A 17939-nucleotide genomic window follows, 5' to 3' on the forward strand; every position below is an offset into this window, starting at 1 on the left:
TGGGCTATTATGAATAAAGTTGCTATGAGTATTCATGTACAGGTTTAGCATGAACATGGTTTTCATATATCTAAAATAAATGCCTAACACATACAACATTTTAAAGAATAAAAGGAGTAGAATTTTTAGGCTACCTTCCAGAAGTCATAGTCTTCTAAAAGATGACTCATTTCAGCTTGTGTAGAGACTCCATACTTGTAAACACCATGAATATTTATTATTTCCATCTTGTCCTAGATAAATAGAAAGGTTTTTTTGCATGAAAATAATTTGGATTTCAGTCAATTCATTATGTGACTATTTCATGGGGTGATGAGGTATTAGTAATTAAAAAAGAAAAAGGATGCACAGGCAGAGTTATCACCTCCTGCTTTGCCTTGCCACCTCTAAACTCTCCCGGTTATATGAAGTTCCTCTGTGGCTGTCATAGTACATTGTGATCATTTGTTTTCACACCAGACTCCCCACCCTGGTGGTCTCTCAATTCCTTGAGAGCAGGGATCCTGTCTTAATTATCTCAGAAATGCAGAGTAGATTCCTAAACAAATGTTTCTTAAAGAATACATTCCCTTTGTGCATAGGATATTTTATAAGTCATCTAATATAGTTAACTTTCATTGAACTCATTTGATTAGAAATAGGAAAAATGTACCTTAATATTTTCCAGTTATGTTATTATGATCTAATATATGAGAAGGAATTCCTGATTAAGACCATGCTTCATAGAAAATTGGAGAGTAGTTTAATATATGTTAGGATGAAGGGAATTTATTAAGGATGGAAGTGATATAATCTAGTACTTCACCTGAGAGAAAGTAGATTGAAAATTCAACTTTTCCCCATGTAACGTCAAAAAATGACTTAATCCAACAGTAAGCCCAAGCCTGCATTTTGCAGTGTGATTAGTATATGTGTGAATGTAAAAATTCTCTACATTTTGACAGTTGAAAGATATTTAATGTCATTTTAATTCAGGCTTATACAAGGGAGGATTTCAGCAACACTCTTTGGAAGCCATAGCTATCACAACAGAAAGAGTATCAGAAGTCTAGGTAATTTTATTTTTACCATCAGTGGTTTGAGTTTTGTATTTGATTTTGAACCTCCTGGTAAATGTGGCATTCCTGGTATTACTACCATAGCCTTTGTATATTACATTGCTTTGGTCCACAATCAAGATGGTAAAGCTCAGCAGTCGTGGAGCCCACAGTTAGGCTTTACTCATAGAAATTAATTCAACTTTAAAATATCTATATGGTAAAGAAAATATTTACAAAGACCAATGAAGTGTGAACACAATTATATACCAATTTTTAAATTATAAATTTGAACTTCTTTCATAAATCTTTTATAGGAATTTTTAAAGGTAGCCCTATCCAATAATTGTCTTATGATCTCTCCTTTTGCAACCTCTCCTAGGGCGCTACACAGATATATAAAGCTGCCAAATGGCATGTTGAAACATTGAAAAAATTAGTGTTTGAATAATATGAAAATTTAATTTTCTGAAGTAGCCCATACACTCTTATGTGATCTGATATGAACGTTGTCCTTTCCTTTTAAATTTGACAAAGATTATATAAAGGAGTTTTGGGACATTTTCCTTCTGGGAAGACTAGAAAAAAATTAGAAACTCTTCCATTCTTGACATCTTTTCTATTATATTTTGGAGAGTTTACATTGGTAGGCTAATATGTGATATTATTTAAGAAGCAACAGCAATTTATAGTTTGGCTGAAGCCAGTTCTTGTAATAATGACAGGCACGATTCAGCACTAATCCATGGGGATCTATGCAACATGGCAAACAATACACTTTCCAAGACGTGTTTGAATTATGAATCCAGTGGTGGGCGGTCTTTAAGTTTTGTGCAGAATAGCTTTGGTGTGAGTTGATGGAGCATTTTGTACCTGGGATTCAGAACTTTTATGAAGGCCAATACCCTGAAACTCATTCAAGCAATAAATTCACTTGTCTTTGAGTTTACAAGGCAATAAACAGCGAAGGCCTTTGACCTTAACATTTACTGAATACATTTGCAGCAGTTGTGTTTATTGACAACTATTTATAGGGAAGCACTGGGCACTGAATTTCCTAAGGGTGGGGAGGTTAGGGTGACCAATTTGCAGGTCTTTTTATAAAAATAAAAATTCTGAATTTAATTTTCAGCAATTTGACACATTTTTAGTTTTAGAGTTAGGGTTTGATTCTGTGTATAAATCATGCTTTGAGTATTTCTTTCATTGTGATAAAAACTTGATTAGGTTAGGTATTTTTAAAGAAGACTCATGGGGAGAGGCTAACATTGGGATAAACGCTTGCCCATTAAATTCCTACACTCTGAAAGTAGGACAGATGAGAATGGTAAAAGGATTTAAAGTTATTATTATTTTTTTTCCCATGGATTCATTGTATGTTGTGAAGTAAATCACTTCTCTTCCATACAAACATACAGTTGTAAGGAATGATAATACGGTGTTTTCGAAAGATGTTGGAAGGATTTATTAACCCCAAGCACATTGTGCATTTTTAGTTTCATGGATTAAGAACGTAAACGTAAAATAGGGATCTTTATTATTCAAATAATTACTGACATGGAACAGGCAGCCTGCAGCTCTTTGCTCTTCCTGAGATTTGGGAGGGATCACCATTGCTCCACACTGCAGATGGGAACCTAGGCCATGGTAATCAGTTTTGTTTTGGTCAGAGGGTGAGTCCGTGGTGATGGCTGAATTAGGAAAGACGTAACAGGGCATGAAGCAACAGTAATGGGAAGGGCCACTTTTACTCAAGGAGATGGTTCCAAGTCAAGTTTTCACTATAGACTCAAACCGCAGTTATTTCCCACCACGAGGGAACCCCTTCTAGTGACGCTATTTGAACATGCTTGAAATAGACAGAAATTCCGTGCTGATTTCGGTGGAGCTCAAGCTTTGGAGAACAAGATGTGCTGATCATTATCTTAACATCTGGTGATGGTGGGAGTACCTGGGGGAGTAGTTAACAGAATCCATCCTTCTGGATTCCACGGTAACATTGACACTACACTCTTAGTAGAGGAATTCTGCAAAAACTGCATTTGGCAGCCTTGCAGTTAGCTTAAAATACTTCAGCTCACAAAATTCTTCACAAGCTTTCTTAGCACAGAAGGAGCAAACTGCAAATGAAGTATGTGTTCTTTTTATCTAATAAAAAGTGCTGTCACTTTTTATTAGATATTATGTATCTGTGGACCCACTCTATTGAGTCCTGGTCTGTATTTTTGCTTATTGACTTGTATCTGGATTTGCTTACATGTCTATTTCAACAGGTTGTGAATATAAAGGCTGTTGCATTTGCTTGTTGAGGAGATGGCATCTGATTTGGTTGGTTTAGCTAGGTAAATCTGGTGTTACGGTGTTAGTGGCTAAGGTTCTAGTTAGTCCTGCCTAGACAAAAAACATGTTTCAATTGCATCGAAATTGAAATTTGTGAAATAAATGATCATCTTTCTTTCACAAAATATGGTCATTGTTCTGGGGGAGTAAAGGGACGGTGTGGGTGACTCTGGACAATTCATTGATTAAACCTAGCAAAGTCCAGGGTAGATACTGCTGTTGGAAATCAGTTAGTGAGATTAACTGACAATAGCTGGAATCTTGTATCTTATAGAATTAAGAGTTTTGCATTATTCTTTTCATAATAATCAGACACTTGTCAAGTGTTTCTCTATAGTCATATTCAGCATGACATTTCAATATGGTCTTCTCACATTGAAATTAATTTCCTCTTAATTTAGCCATTTGCTGGCATGCTTCTGGCCTGTAATTGAAGACAACACTCCACACAAAGTTATGGAGTTGTGTGGTGATATTAGTTGGGCAAGCAAGTGGCTGCTTTCTAAGGTTATCCTGTGTAATGCCTTTTTCCAGTTAAAGAGCATATCTTGTTTTAAACAACTTTTTGAAAGGCAGCCAAAGAAAAGGTTGTCTCCGATATGCCCTTACCCGTCCTGTTTATGGGATACAGTGTTCCATTTCTTGGAAGAAGCTGATAAAGTGAAGCTGGATTTCGGAGGTGCACAGGAATATGTGTTCGTGTATTTAAATTCCATGTGTAAGAGGAAAGCCCAAAGGAAAAGAATAAAACAGAAAAACATTGCAATAGGAAGATGGATTACTGTGTTATATTTAGTTACAGGTACCAAGGTAGGAGTGAAGTTCTAATCTTTGTTAGTGAAAAGAGTACATTAGGAACACCTAATGGTGTTCTATTGGAAGACGAATTGGCATTACTTTGGATGGATTGAAGTTGGGGCAAGAACATGAGAAATGGCATGGGTTTGGAGGAATTTTATTTTCTTTCCTGTTCACTCTTATCAAACATAAAGGCAAACAAAATTTTGTTGAAGGCCAGAATTGTTTTTATGATTCAGCTGATCTCACACATTAACTTTGGGACACTCACCTAGAAAAACGGGAAGCTCAGCTCCCTGAAAAAACTAGGAATTCCCTGAAACAACTAGAAACTTCCCAGAAAGTGGTACACTCAGCCTTGTGTCGAAAACAAACAAACAAACAAGAAATTCCACAGGCTGTGGAAACCTGTTTGTTAAGCAGCGAAGGGAAGTGCCCTTGGCCAGACAGTCTAAACACAGGAATGTCAGGCAGGAGATCAGATCCACAATCGGAAGGAGAGAAGAGGCTGATAAGGCCTCCAAGAAAGCAGGTCAGTCACCAAAACTGGTTTCAGAGGTAAAGTGAGGAGGGCCAGGATGTTTATGATACAATCGCATTGTGCTGTTAAATTCTGGCACGCACTGCAGGAGCTGATACTAAGAGGCACTATTTAAATAATGCAGTATGTACAAATGTGGAATCCCCCCAAATTGTGCTTAGGTATGACATGAAATACGTTACATTTAATGTGAAACAATCTTCCTGGGAAGTAGTCTTCCTCATTCTCAACAGGGCATCTTCTGTAGTCAGTGCTGTTAGTTATATAACTAGGGTTAGTGCAACATGTTAGTTATATAACTAGGGTTAGTGATGATCTGTATTTTTTTTTTTTGAGACAGGGTCTCATTCTGTCACCCAGGCTGGAGTGCCGTGGTGTGATCATGGCTCACTGCAACCTTGACCTCCTGGGCTCAAGTAATCCTCCCACCTCAGCCTCCCGAGTAGTTGGGAGCACAGGCACCACCACATCTGACTAGTTTTTAAAATTTTCTGTAGAGACAGGGTTTTACCATGTTCTCAAACTCCTGGGCTCAAAAGATCCACCCACCTTGGCCTTACAAGGTGGCCGACAATCTGTGTTTTGAACTCTGGATCTATGAGGCTCATTTCCATATATTAACAGGGAGGTCATTTTTGTGCAATGAGGGTTTTATATGGCGTTACTTGCTGTTCCACCAAATGTAGACTTACTTTAATTGGCCTCAAGACAAGACACTTTCATGCTTCTCTTTCTATTTTTGGTTTCTTGGAAGTATAACGTTTCTGGAGAAGATGGCAACTTTGAACATTTTCTGTGCATTTGTGAGTTTCTAGGATTTCAATTTATGGTCCCAATTCCTACCCTGAAACACTAGAACTTGTGGTCATAATGATAAGCAGTGAAAATAGAGTCTCGAAATGTACCCCAGGTAGCCGTGTGAGTGAGCCTTGTTGGGGATGCTGTGCAGGTAGCCGTGTGAGTGAGCCTCATTGGGGATGCTGTGCAGGTGACCGTGTCAGTGAACCTCGTTGGGGATGCTGTGCAGGTGACCGCGTGAGTGAGCCTCGTTGGGAATACTATGCAGCTGAACATTTTTGAACTCTTGCTTCATCACTTCCGATTCTGCCCTTGGAGGGCAGAGATATGCAAAAGCACATGCTGGGGGTTCAGAGGAAGCTAAACTGGATTCCAAGGTGTTCTGACGCCTGTTTCCAGCCAGTGTAAGCATGGTGTTCTTGACGGGGGAAGTGTTCAGGTGTCCACATGTGGAAGGCGAACATTGCTGCTAAGTGGGAATTGTCAGTAAGTGGAAATCAGAAGCGGAATACCTTAGCCTTCCTTCTTGTTCAACATTAATCTCAGGACTACGTTTATAGGCTGATTCCAGATGTGCTTGACTCCAAGGCTGAGTTTTCAGAGGTGACACGTGGTGTTTACCTCCGCATAAAAAAGGTCAAATTGTGTTATAGATCGAAGGGCAAATGTCTGACTATCCCATGGGAGTGCCTGATAGATTGTTTGGTTGCAATTTGGCTCAGAAGCTGGAGGAGAGAGTGCTTACTCACTGGAGTAGGGAAAAGATGTCATTCTCCCTGGCTGCGGTAGAGGTCGCAGCTTGAAAGGAAAGAGCTACTTAGAGGACATGAAATAGGAGCTTTTAACTTGGTGTCTGCCGGGGTCATTCCCCTTGGTGCACCACTCTAAGCTGCTGGCTGACTCTTGGTGTTGTTATTCTGCAGCTACGGTATTTGGTGAGCTCTGCTTTTAGGAACACTTAATTAGTTTGACCTGCCCACTGCTTCTTACACGAGGGGAAGCATTCCAGGGATAGAGCTTGAGACCAATGCCTCTACAACTTGAGAAATGCATGGAACTCTTTTAAAGGGACGACATTGTCTTTGTGCATTCCGCTATTGACTAACATCCTTTTTATTATTATACTATATATGCAAATCAAGTTTGGATATACATTCCTTATGCTTACAAAGCCAGTCCTATTCAAAATAATATTTATCAAATAGAGTGGATGATATCACTTTGCTAAATCCCAAATCACTGGCTAACAGTAGAAGCACAAATTTGAGACTGAACCCTATATTTAATTTGTATTAAATTAAAGGATTTAACTTCAATGGTGCTAGTTCAGAAAATTTCTGTACATGCTAGTAAGTTATGAGAAAAAGATGAATAACTTCAGGGCTTTGTTTACTAGGTTAGAAATGTCAGACTTCCTATGAAAGCCAACTTTTGCTGGAAGTCAGTTTTTCAATGCCAATTTGAATGAGGCATCAGTTAATGATGGGAAGGTGTCTTCTGCACTAGAAGGTACAATTAGCATTGAAGTGCATTGAAATCTGCATCAAATGAGTATTTTATTCAATGCTTCTTAGAATTGGGTCTAGAAATTTTTTTCTGTTGGTTATTTCCTATCATACTTTGCACATAGTGATGTGCAAAGGTGGGGCCACCCAACACATTAGTTCACACTATAAGCAGAATACAGACTGTTGTAGCAAAAGTTCTTTTGAGCACTGCATGTCTATGTTACTGTGAGTCTTGTGATGACTTTATTCCTCCACCAGTGTGTTTAAATGTGAAGTACCTTGAGATTGCCACATGTGGAGCACGTGCCAAGGGAAGGCAGAAGCAGACGCCAGGCACGGCAATTCCAGACCTGGGCTCAGTTGTAAGACACTAGCAAGATGATTCAGAATCTGCCTATATTATACATCTGAGATTGTTGTTATGGGAAAAAAATTAAAGTTCTTATGGAGCATGGTAGCCAACAGGTGGAAACGACTCACATGTTCATCAATTAATGGATAAGCAAGTTGTGGTGTATACATGCACACACACACACACATACACGAATATAATTTAGTCTTAAAAAGGAAGGTGATCCTGACAAGTTATGACATAGATGATCTTTGAAAATTTCTTGCTAAGTGAAATAAGCCAGTCACAAAAAGACAAATATTGTATGATTCTACTTACAGGAGGTACCTAGGGGTAGCCAAAATCATGGAGACAGAAAGTAGGATGATGGTTTCCCAGGGCTGAGGGATAGGGGTATGGGAGTTGGTGTTTATGGGTAGAGTTTCAGATGGGGGAGATGAGAAAGTTCTGGAGACAGGTGGTAGTGATGGTTGCAAAACAATTTGAATGTACTTAAATGTCACTAAATTTTATTTAGAATTGTTTAAAGTAGTACATTTTATGTTGTATATTTTACCACAATAAAAAAAAATGAAAAAAACAGAGCAATTTCAGATTCCCAGGAATACCTCAGTCTGGGACACTGCTTTGACCTGTGGATGTCCCAGCATGGGCCAGGGCGCCAGGACCAGGCCACTGTCCTTGGTGAGATGAGGAAAAAACATACCAGTGCCCTAGCTTCTCCTAAAGCTTAGGTTTATTCTGGGTTTAAGTTTATGTCAATCCCTTTCTGGAGAGTGGAGGCTTAAAATCTTCTTCCTTTTGTGAAATGAAGAGAGAAGCAGTTGATTTTTTTTTTAATGTATCTATTTGGCAAAATAAGTATTTGGTACGCCATGTTGCTACCCTCAAAATAAGCTTTTAAAGCTTATTTTAAAAAACTGATTAGTGAAACTCAAAAGTATGGGAACTGCTGCTTTTTAAAACTGGCATGTGGTCCTGTTATTTCTTCCCATTTTGATGGCTACACTTACTCAAGGTGCGTTGAACAAGGGAAAAATTATAGCTTAGCATTCTAGAGCCAGATTCCACCATCTCCCTCAGCGGCCTTTGCAAAACATAAGGAACTACACAGATGTAAGCTGTTGCTAACTCTCTTTCAGTATTTATTGAACACCTATGGCAGGCTCGGAGAACAAAGATGAATAAGGTTTGGTCCCTGCCCCGGAGGAGCCCATGGCTCGGCAGGGGAGGCAGTCACATCAACAACCAACTCTAACATAATGTGATAAATTCTGTCATAAAGAGATGGACAAAGTGCTATGGGGAGCATGAGGGTGGGGGTAGTAAAACCGAAACTTTATCCCAATGTTTTACAACTTTTATAGTAAGGAAATATATTGTCTAAGACTTGAAGTCAAACCCTTTTGGCTGAGACGTGGGCCCATTTCCCCTCATTTTGACCTCAGATTAAACAATGATCTTCACAGCAGGATGTGGGCAGCAGTGGACTGGGAATTCAGGGTTAGGATCTGTGGCAGAAGGCACGTTTGAGGCACATGGCATTTATCAAACCTTGACCATGTCAGAGGGAAGAGCTAAGGGCTCATGAGCTGGGTGAATCAGACAAGACCCAGGGTGGCCCAGATTTCAGAGGACAGAGGAAGGCAGGAGGGCTACATGCCCAGTCCCCACAAAGACCCCAAGTGGCACAAGGGCAGGAAGGCAGCTGTGGTACAGTATTAAGAATTGAGTTAGTCCCTGAAATGAAGGGAATGACTGATAGAAAAAATAGCAATAGGCATTGTTTATTGCAGGCATAGTGTGCTCTAGGCACTGTGCTGACATCCATTATTTCATCTAATATTTACAACAATGCTGGGGGTATTAATACTTTTCTTATCCCCATTTTGCAGATGAGTTAACTGAGACTTAGCGAGGTTACTAACTTGCCCCAAATAACTTGAATAGAGTGTGCTAGAGGTAGAGCCAGGGCTTGACGTTAGGACTGCAGGACCCCAAAACCCATCTCCTCCAATCCAACCTCTCATACCAGTTCCAGCACAATTCCAGCTTCCAGATGAGTGTCTCCACCTAGATATTCCACCAGATCTCAAGTTTAATGTGTGAAAGTGAAAATCATGTCTCTTCTGCTCACTCCAGTTAGTAACCACATTTCTCTTCTGTCAGACTTAAGACCTCAGCTTGTTCTTTTCTCTTCTCCTTTTTGCTTGCCATATCCAGAAGGTTACCTAGCTGTGTTGGCATCCAACCCAAACTTTCCATTCCCACTGCCATGGCAGCAGTTCAGCCCCTTGCTGCCTCCCACCTGCTAATTTGTCCAGTGGCTACTAGTCTCCACTTTCTCCGATGGATAAGGACTTTGCTGCCAGATAAAGCCTCTTTTAAAGCTCAGCTCTGATTACCTCATTCTCTGCTCAATTAAATACAATATGAATAATAACAATCACTTTCTTCCTATGGACTCAAAAGAATGTTTGGACTCCCTAGTTTGTCATCCAAGATCTTTAACAGTATTCTTCAGCCTAACTTTCCAGTGTTAAATTGCATTAAGTTCCCCCCTTGAGTTCTTTTATTCTAAGCAAACTGTCCTTGAACGTGCTTTGTGACATCTGTGCCTTTATTCATGTGGTGCTGATTGCTTGAAATGTGTTCTCCATCACCTCCGCCAGCTGACATCCTAATAGTTGTTTAAGATTAAGTTTCAAGCGCCACTTCTTCTCTGAAGACTTCCCTCCTTACCCTTGTTGGAAGCGACCTCTCTTTCCCTAGGATGCCAGTGGCACTTTGTACCATGTAAGGCAATGGTCCCGTGCTGCCCCATACCTTCGTATATACTTGCCTTAACTGCCCCGTTAGACTTTGACCTCCTGAAGACAGAGATCTTCTCTTACTCATATTTAGGTTCTCCGTAGGCCCTCACTTGGGGAATTCAAACATGTATTCATTGAAGGCATGAATGGAGTTGGACGACAGTGATAGATGAAAGAATGAGGGAGCGGAAAGAAAGCTAGGTTCCAGCAACCTCATCAAATACTCTAGATGCCCCTAGGATTCCTCCCGAAGAGATAACTCCAACTTCTTCATTACTATGATTTTGTTTTAGGCTCTGCATTGCTGCTATCATGTCACATTGTCTTCTCTTTCTTCCTCGGCAAGCCATTGTCTTTTTATTCCACTTTACCAGAAACGATCCCACCTTTTAGGATTACATCAACTCTCTTTCATCACTCCAGAAACTCATTTACACTTATTTCAGGGATTTGGATTTTATATTATAAAAATATCCTTACAGCTTTCTGTTATTTACATTTGGGGATTTAAATTTGTGATTGTTTGTCCTTACCCATATTCCTTAGTTATCTTTTTACCCAGAGCAGGGCCACTGTGTTGTTCAAAACCGGGGACACTCTTCGCGTTGTAGCCTCTGCATACAGTGCTGTCTGGAGTTGAGCAGTGCTCAGCCTGCTTAACTGTATGTAACAGCACTGACCGTGGACCCATGGAAATCAGGTGCACATTTGGCTGATTTTTCTTTTTAAATTTTATTTTTCCATAAATTATTGGGGTACAGGTGGTATTTAGTTACATGAGTAAATTCTTTAGCAGAAATTTGTGAGAACTTGGTACACCCATCGCCCAAGCAGCACCATATTTTTAGTCTTCCTTTTTTTTTTTTAGATGGAGTCTCACTCTGTTGCCCAGGCTGGAGTGCAGTGGCACCATCTCGGATCACTGCAACCTTCATCTCTCGGGTTTAATTGATTCTCCTGCCTCAGCCTCTCGAATAGCTGGGACTACAGGCACCTGCCACCACACCCGGCTAATTTTTTTTTTTTCAGTAGAGATGGGGTTTCACCGTGTTGGCCAGGCTGGTCTCAAACTCCTGACCCCAGGTGATCCACCCACCTCGGCCTCCCAAAGTGCTGGGATTTCAGGTGTGAGCCACTGTGCCCGGCCCATATTTGTAGTCTTTTATCCCTTGCCTCCCTCCGGCTCTTCCCCGCAAGTCCCCAAAGTTCACTGTATCATTCTTTTTTTTTTTTTTTTTTTTTTTTTTTTTTTTTTTTTTTTTTTTTGAGACGGAGTCTCGCTCTGTAGCCCAGGCTGGAGTGCAGTGGCCCGATCTCAGCACTGCAAGCTCCGCCTCCCGGGTTCACGCCATTCTCCGGCCTCAGCCTCCCGAGTAGCTGGGACTACAGGCGCCCGCCACCTCGCCTGGCTATTTTTTTGTATTTCTTAGTAGAGACGGGGTTTCACCATGTTAGCCAGGATGGTCTCGATCTCCTGACCTCGTGATCTGCCCGTCTCGGCCTCCCAAAGTGCTGGGATTACAGGCTTGAGCCACCGCGCCCGGCCCACTGTATCATTCTTATGCCTTTGTGTCCTCATAGCTTAGCTCCCACATATCAGTGAGAACATAGGATGTTTGGTTTTCCATTCCTGAGTGACTTTACTTAGAAAAATAATCTCTAATCTCATCCAGGTCATTGCAAATGCTGTTAATTCATTCTTTTTAATGGCTGAGTAGTATTCCATTGTAGATCTATACCAGAGTTTCTTTATCCACTCATTGATTGATGGGCATTTGGGTTGGTTCCATGATTTTTCTTTTCTTTTTATAGGTCATTGTGGGCTCATTTGGACGCTGAGTATCTCCACAAGGGCCAGATTGGAAGCCAACTGCATGCTGGTTTCTTCGCCACTCAGAGAGTTTCAGGAAACCAGGCTCCTGTTTGGACATCTCGCCCTTGTCTGGTCAGTTACTCCACATGCAGAGACTCCATAGACTGCAGATGTGAGAGCTCAGAGTCCCAGAAACCACTCACACGTGCTATATTTCACATTTGGGTATTCAGATTGACACTGAGAGAAGAAAATACTTGGAATCCAACAGCATTGCCAATTGTGAGAAGTTAGTTGTGGCCTTTTGTGTCAAAATTATGTGCCTGTGTAAGCCCTGGGTACTATGGCAATGGGTCCTGTGTAAACACCAGGACAAATAATGCTTTATATTAGTCTGCCACCTGTGGCTGTCAAGTTACCCAATCACCAATTCATCCTTGAATAAATGTAGCAGGCGGTATAATTAGATGTTTCCCCTTCAAGAGTTGGGACTGCTTACCCCATGTGGGATGCCCAGCTCTCTCTGAATGCCATGACAACTAGGGATGGGGCCTTCCCTGCAGGGGAGTCATGGTGTACAATTTTCTTGGAATTCAATGTGAGTTTGAAAAGAAAAATGACCCAGAGGAGGACAAGCAAGAAGAGACAGCTCATTAGCAGCCGAACCATATGACAGAGTAAAAAGCAACTTCAGAGCTGTCAGCGCAACAGCTGGGGGAGCATGCCAAGAAGCCAGATGCTGCTGCTGAAAGACCATTTTCCACAAAGCTTGGGCCTGTGATGTTCATCTCAGCCCCATGTGTGGCCCTGGGCGCGGGGCTTTATTGCTGGATAAAATAACAAAGCGGGGGGGGGTGGTGGGGGATTGTGTGCAGGCCCAGGGGCTGACTTAGAAAGTAAAGCAGACAGCAAGAGGTGGGAATCTTGTTCATTACAAACCCACCCACGTTATTAGAAATAGGAACTCTGAACGTACTCCCTCTGTAAATGATTTATTTGGAATACTACCTAACAAGGGGCATATTTTCATTTGAAGCTAGATATTAGGTTGTTGAGATTTCACTGCTAGATCCTCCTATCGGACTTCCTGGCTGTGGTTCCAGGGATATCCATACATGTGAAATCTTCTGATGTTGATCGTCATCCCAGATAAGTGGAATTTGTTCTCATTTTACAGATGAATGACCCAAAAAGAATCTTACTGACTTAAAGGAATGCTAAGTGGCTTGCTTAGAGTTATTTCATTTGACATCTCTAGGAATAGAACTTCCTGAGTGCTGAAGCCTTTTTCTCAGCACGTACTGTTAGCCGCTTACCACCAGCCTGCATTTTCTGTGGCTCTTTTCCTCTGCTTGTCTAATTCCGCAAATTCACCTGTTTTCATCACGTGCTCTCTCCCCTCAACCCCACTACCCTGGACTAATGATATAAGAAATTAAGGCCGGGCCTGGTGGCTCACGCCTGTAATTCCAGCACTTTGGGAGGCTGAGGCGGGCAGATCACCTGAGGTCAGGAGTTTGAGGCCAGCCTGGCCAACATGGCAAAACCCTGTCTCCACTATAGCTGGGCGTGGTGGCAGGCACCTGTAGTTGCAGCTACTCAGGAGGCTGAGGCAGGAGAATCACTTGAACCGGGGAGGCAGATGTTGCAGTGAGCTGAGATTGCACCATTGCACTCCAGCCTGGGTGATAGAGTGAGACTCCAACCAAAAATAATAATAATAAATTAATATATTTTATTTCATGCCCAAAAGACTACTGGAGGAATCATTTCTTGACTTCTTAAAAAAAAGGTTTTTTTTTTTTTTGTTTGTTTGTTTTTTTTTTTGAGATGGATTCTCGCTCTGTTGCCCAGGCTGGAGTGTAGTGGCGCAATCTCAGCTCACTGCAACCTCTGCCTCCCAGGTTTAAGCGATTCTTCTGCCTCAGCCTCCAGAGCTGAGATACAGGCAGGATTACAGGTGTGCACCACCACACCCAGCTAATGTTTTTTGTATTTTAGTAAAGACAGGGTTTCAACGTGTTGCCCAGGCTGGTCTCAAACTCCTGAGCTCAGGCAATCCACTGGCCTTGGCCTCCCAAAGTGCTAGGATCACAGGCCTGAGTCACCACGTTGAATCAGAGAAAGTATTTTTTAAAAGATTATTTACTGGACAGCATTTCTGGAAACAGGCTGAATAGATACTTAAAAAAAAACCCTTAGGTGTGAAGAAATGATTCATTCTGCATCAGGTAAATAGAGCAGTCGGAAGATAAACCATAGAGAACAAGTTTTATACATTTCCTGAAGACCTTGCAGGGTGAGAGTACTTTGCCTTCATGCTAGGGGAGCTGAGTTGAAGTAATTTCTAGATGTCCACTATTGGTTTATTCCCCTGACTGAAGGAGAGCAGATCTGGGATAATGTCAAGTACAGGGCCATCTAAGAATCAACACCTTGTAGCTGGCATGGAGTGTGGTTCTGCCTCGACAGTGTGCTCACGAGGGTGAGCAGGGGAAGGGCTTAATCACAAAGCTGTGGGTGTGGTTAAGGGAAGCAGCAACTGTGGAAAGCCTACAGAAGTGAGTAGCTACTGAGCCCTGAGAGCTGTAGCTGTAGTTGGAGTTGAGGATCTGTGGCCTTCAGAAGAATATATCCACTCCATTGAGACTCAGGAGGAAAGAAGCGAGGGGAATAAATATCTTGATCTCATTCTCCTCTTGCCCTCTGGTCTCCTGCTGATGCCTCCCATTGGCTGAACTCAGCTGGAAGCCAGGGGGTAAAGGGGCCCAAGTCTCAGTTCAAGCAGGGCAGCCTTCCTGGGTACAAAACAGGGAGGAGAAAGGTGAACAGTGGATGTGGAGGGGCAAATATAGCTGGTGCATATATTGGGAGATACTTGGCATAGCTGGTACATGATTTACACGGGCAGTTAATGGTCCAGCTCTGTCATGTTGGGTATTTGGGTGCTATTCACATCTGCTTGGGAGTGGCTTGCTTTCACACAAATAGGAATCTTTAGGAAAAAAAAAAAAGACTGGCTTAATATAAGTCTAACTGGAAGATGTGGCTCAGAGTGTGGTTAGATTGATCACTATGGGATTTTGGTATATTCAAAGTTACTTGGCAAATATTTTTTTTACAATAAGATTAGGGAGACACTTATTTGCTATGTAAAAATCACCTTGGCCAGGCTCACATCTGTAATCCCAGCACTTTGGGAGGCTGAGGTGGGCAGATCACGAGGTGAGGAGATCGAGACCATCCTGGATAACACAGTGAAACCCCATCTCTACTAAAAATACAAAAAATTAGCCAGGCGTGGTGGTGGGCGCCTGTTACTCTGCTGCTGGGGAGGTTGAGGCAGGAGAATGGCATGAACCCAGGAGGCAGAGCTTGCAGTGAGCTGAGATCATGCCACTGCACTCCAGCCTAGGTGACAGAGCAAGACTCTGTCTCAAAAAAAAAAAAAAAAAAAAAAAAAAAAAAAGAAAAAATCACCTTGGCCCATGGACAAGAGCTGGAAGGAAAATGATGAGATTAAAAGCAAGTTCATGGTTCATAGTGGGAATGGGGAAATTTTCTCTTTTCTAATTTCCTTTGTTGCTATTTTAATGCAGTTTTTACAGTAAATTAGAATTAAAAAGAAGCCACTAGTCCCCTAGATGAGGTTGTTTAGGTTTCTGGACAATTATACTGGCTATACCAAGTATCTTGGGTAAGAAAGATTTTAAACATGGATATTTCTTGCCTGAGTCTTGGAAACTTAAACTAGAATCCATGTGAGGCTCATTTTAATAGAGCCCTCTAGGTTTTTAAGCATTTTTTTCCATAATTACTTCTGTTTTCTTTATAAGCAGTTTTATGGGGAGTGGAGGGGAGGTATTTTCCTTTACCCCTTCGAGTGTCTTCATGCCCAGTTTCCAGGTCATTGTGGATACACAGAATGAGACCCAGTCTCTTATACAGCTTCATTGAAATGGGACATTCTATGCTCTGAGACCTGTCTTTTCTTTTGGGAGGCACAGGGAGAAAGGTTGTGGTTACTGGGTGTGGGGCAGGGAGCCAGTGCTTTTTATCAGATTATTGCAAAGAGCAAGAGCCTCCCAATACTTACCTCTTCCCTGATGAGGAGGCTGCTGGGTGTCACTCATATTGATCAGTGCATGCAGACCAAATGCCAGACACTGTTTCTAGCACATAACCCTGAGAAGCGGAGACAGGCGGCTTTCCTACTCCTCTTTCTAACCACAACTGCAAACCTGACTCCAATATCTGTGGACTGTCATGAAAATTTACCCTGAGAAAAATGTTTTAGTTGAAAAGTATTGTTTCTGATCTCATAGACTGTGACCAGTTGACAAGTTATCTGAGCTGAACTGGTTCAGCGGCCTGGCTTCCAGATGTGAACTGGGAGTTTGGTTTTTCATTCTCCTCCCACCCCCATCTGCCCAACAAAGACCAGAAAAAAAGATTTTTTTTTTTTTCAGAAGAAAAAATAGCCGGCTGGTTCTTGGCATATATCTGATATCAGGTGGGGACTATATCTAAAGAGAGTTGTATTTCTATGGAATAGAGATACCTACTATTTTATATAAACTGTGACAAGATAGTTTTCTGTCTTAGCTCAGTGCAGGGAGTCAGCACAGTTTGAATCAGAATTTACTAGCAATTGATTATGGCTTCCAGATTTATGCCAAAATTTAAACATAAAAAAAAGACTAACAGGCAAACTTTTTTGACTGAGCCTGGTTGCTTGGTATTCTCATCCTTGGTGAGAATTTTTTTTTTTTTTTTTTTGAGGCAGGGTCTCACTGTGTCACCCATGCAGTGGCACGATCACAGCTCACTGCAACCTTCACCCCCTGGGGTCAAGTGATGCTCCTACCTCAGCTGCCTGAGTAGCTGACACTACAGGTGCACACTAGACCCAGCTAATGTTTGTGTCTTTTGTAGAGATGGGGTTTCATCATGTTTCCCAGGCTGGTCTTGAACTCCTGTGCTCAAGGGGTCTGCCTGCCTCGGCCTCCCAAAGTCCTGGGATTACAGGGGTGAGCCAAGGCACCCGGCCTCCTTGGTGAGAAATTCAGAGTTGTCTGAAATGTCTTGAACATCAATTGTGCACATGGGTGGAGTCTACGAAGACAAGGGATGGGCTCTAGCCTCAGAGAATGGGGCGGCAGGAAATAGAATTGAGAGGCCTGGATGTGGATCCAGAGTGTCTCACGGGTTCTGAAACAAACCCACGGGCTGTACACGAGTCCCTTCTTCTTCTGCGTTAGCTTTCTTGCTCGTTTAAAAACTGGATTTTTTTTGTCCATGTGTATATAGTCCAAGCAGCAGGCCATGTGTTAGCGTGATGTCTCTATGTCGGGGTTGGAAGGTTCAACTTAGGTTCAAAGCTTTACCTTTAAAGAGTCCAGTGAACTAAAGGCAAGTTAATGGACTCTTCTTTCTGAAGCAGTTTGGAAAAATCAAACAAAAAGATAATGGATTTTTCTGTTTCCTTTTTTAATTTTCAAAAGAGAATACTAATTGCTTACTCTGTCGGATGCTTGTGATACTTACATGAAAAGCATATCTGAAAACCTTAAACTATGGTTGCTTTTATTCAAATTATCTGTTTTAAACTAGATTCTTTTCATGTCTCTCTTGTCTCACTTCCTAAACCTTTAAATATAGAAAATGTGAACTATAGGAAAGAAGGTGGCTAAACCCCGAAGACAGTGTGTGAGACTGAGGGTCAGGAAAGGCTCACAGCTCAACATCCTGATGCTATAAGATGCGTGTCTGCAAAAATGTCCTTTTCGAAGCACAGAGCACTCCATGTAGTTTTCTAAGGGTCAACCTTAAAGCCCAGACCATCAGAGGTGGTGGAAGTCCATTTTCCCTGAAGGTTTCAATTGCTTCCAGGCCAGTCATAGGACAAGCAGCTCCCACACTGGACTTTTGCTCAGATC

At 41.7% G+C, this 17939-nt stretch overlaps 2 protein-coding genes and 1 long non-coding RNA gene across 3 annotated transcripts in view; 1 reads left to right on the top strand and 2 right to left on the bottom strand.

The window, feature by feature from the left end:
• Positions 1 to 17939, bottom strand: part of CGRRF1 (cell growth regulator with ring finger domain 1) — a 1085659-nt gene that overhangs the window by 216543 nt on the left and 851177 nt on the right. The window lies entirely within an intron of this gene.
• CDKN3 (cyclin dependent kinase inhibitor 3) overlaps positions 1 to 17939 on the bottom strand; it is a 670130-nt gene that overhangs the window by 83167 nt on the left and 569024 nt on the right. The gene's annotated exons all lie outside the window — the stretch shown is intronic.
• LOC126959362 (uncharacterized) overlaps positions 1 to 17939 on the top strand; it is an 87000-nt gene that overhangs the window by 59325 nt on the left and 9736 nt on the right. Inside the window, exon 3 of the long non-coding RNA XR_007727494.1 lies at positions 12000 to 12132. This is a non-coding gene — a long non-coding RNA (uncharacterized LOC126959362). The remainder of the gene's footprint in view (positions 1 to 11999; positions 12133 to 17939) is intronic.

Source organism: Macaca thibetana, chromosome 7, assembly GCF_024542745.1.
Source record: "Macaca thibetana thibetana isolate TM-01 chromosome 7, ASM2454274v1, whole genome shotgun sequence".
NCBI lineage: Eukaryota > Metazoa > Chordata > Mammalia > Primates > Cercopithecidae > Macaca > Macaca thibetana.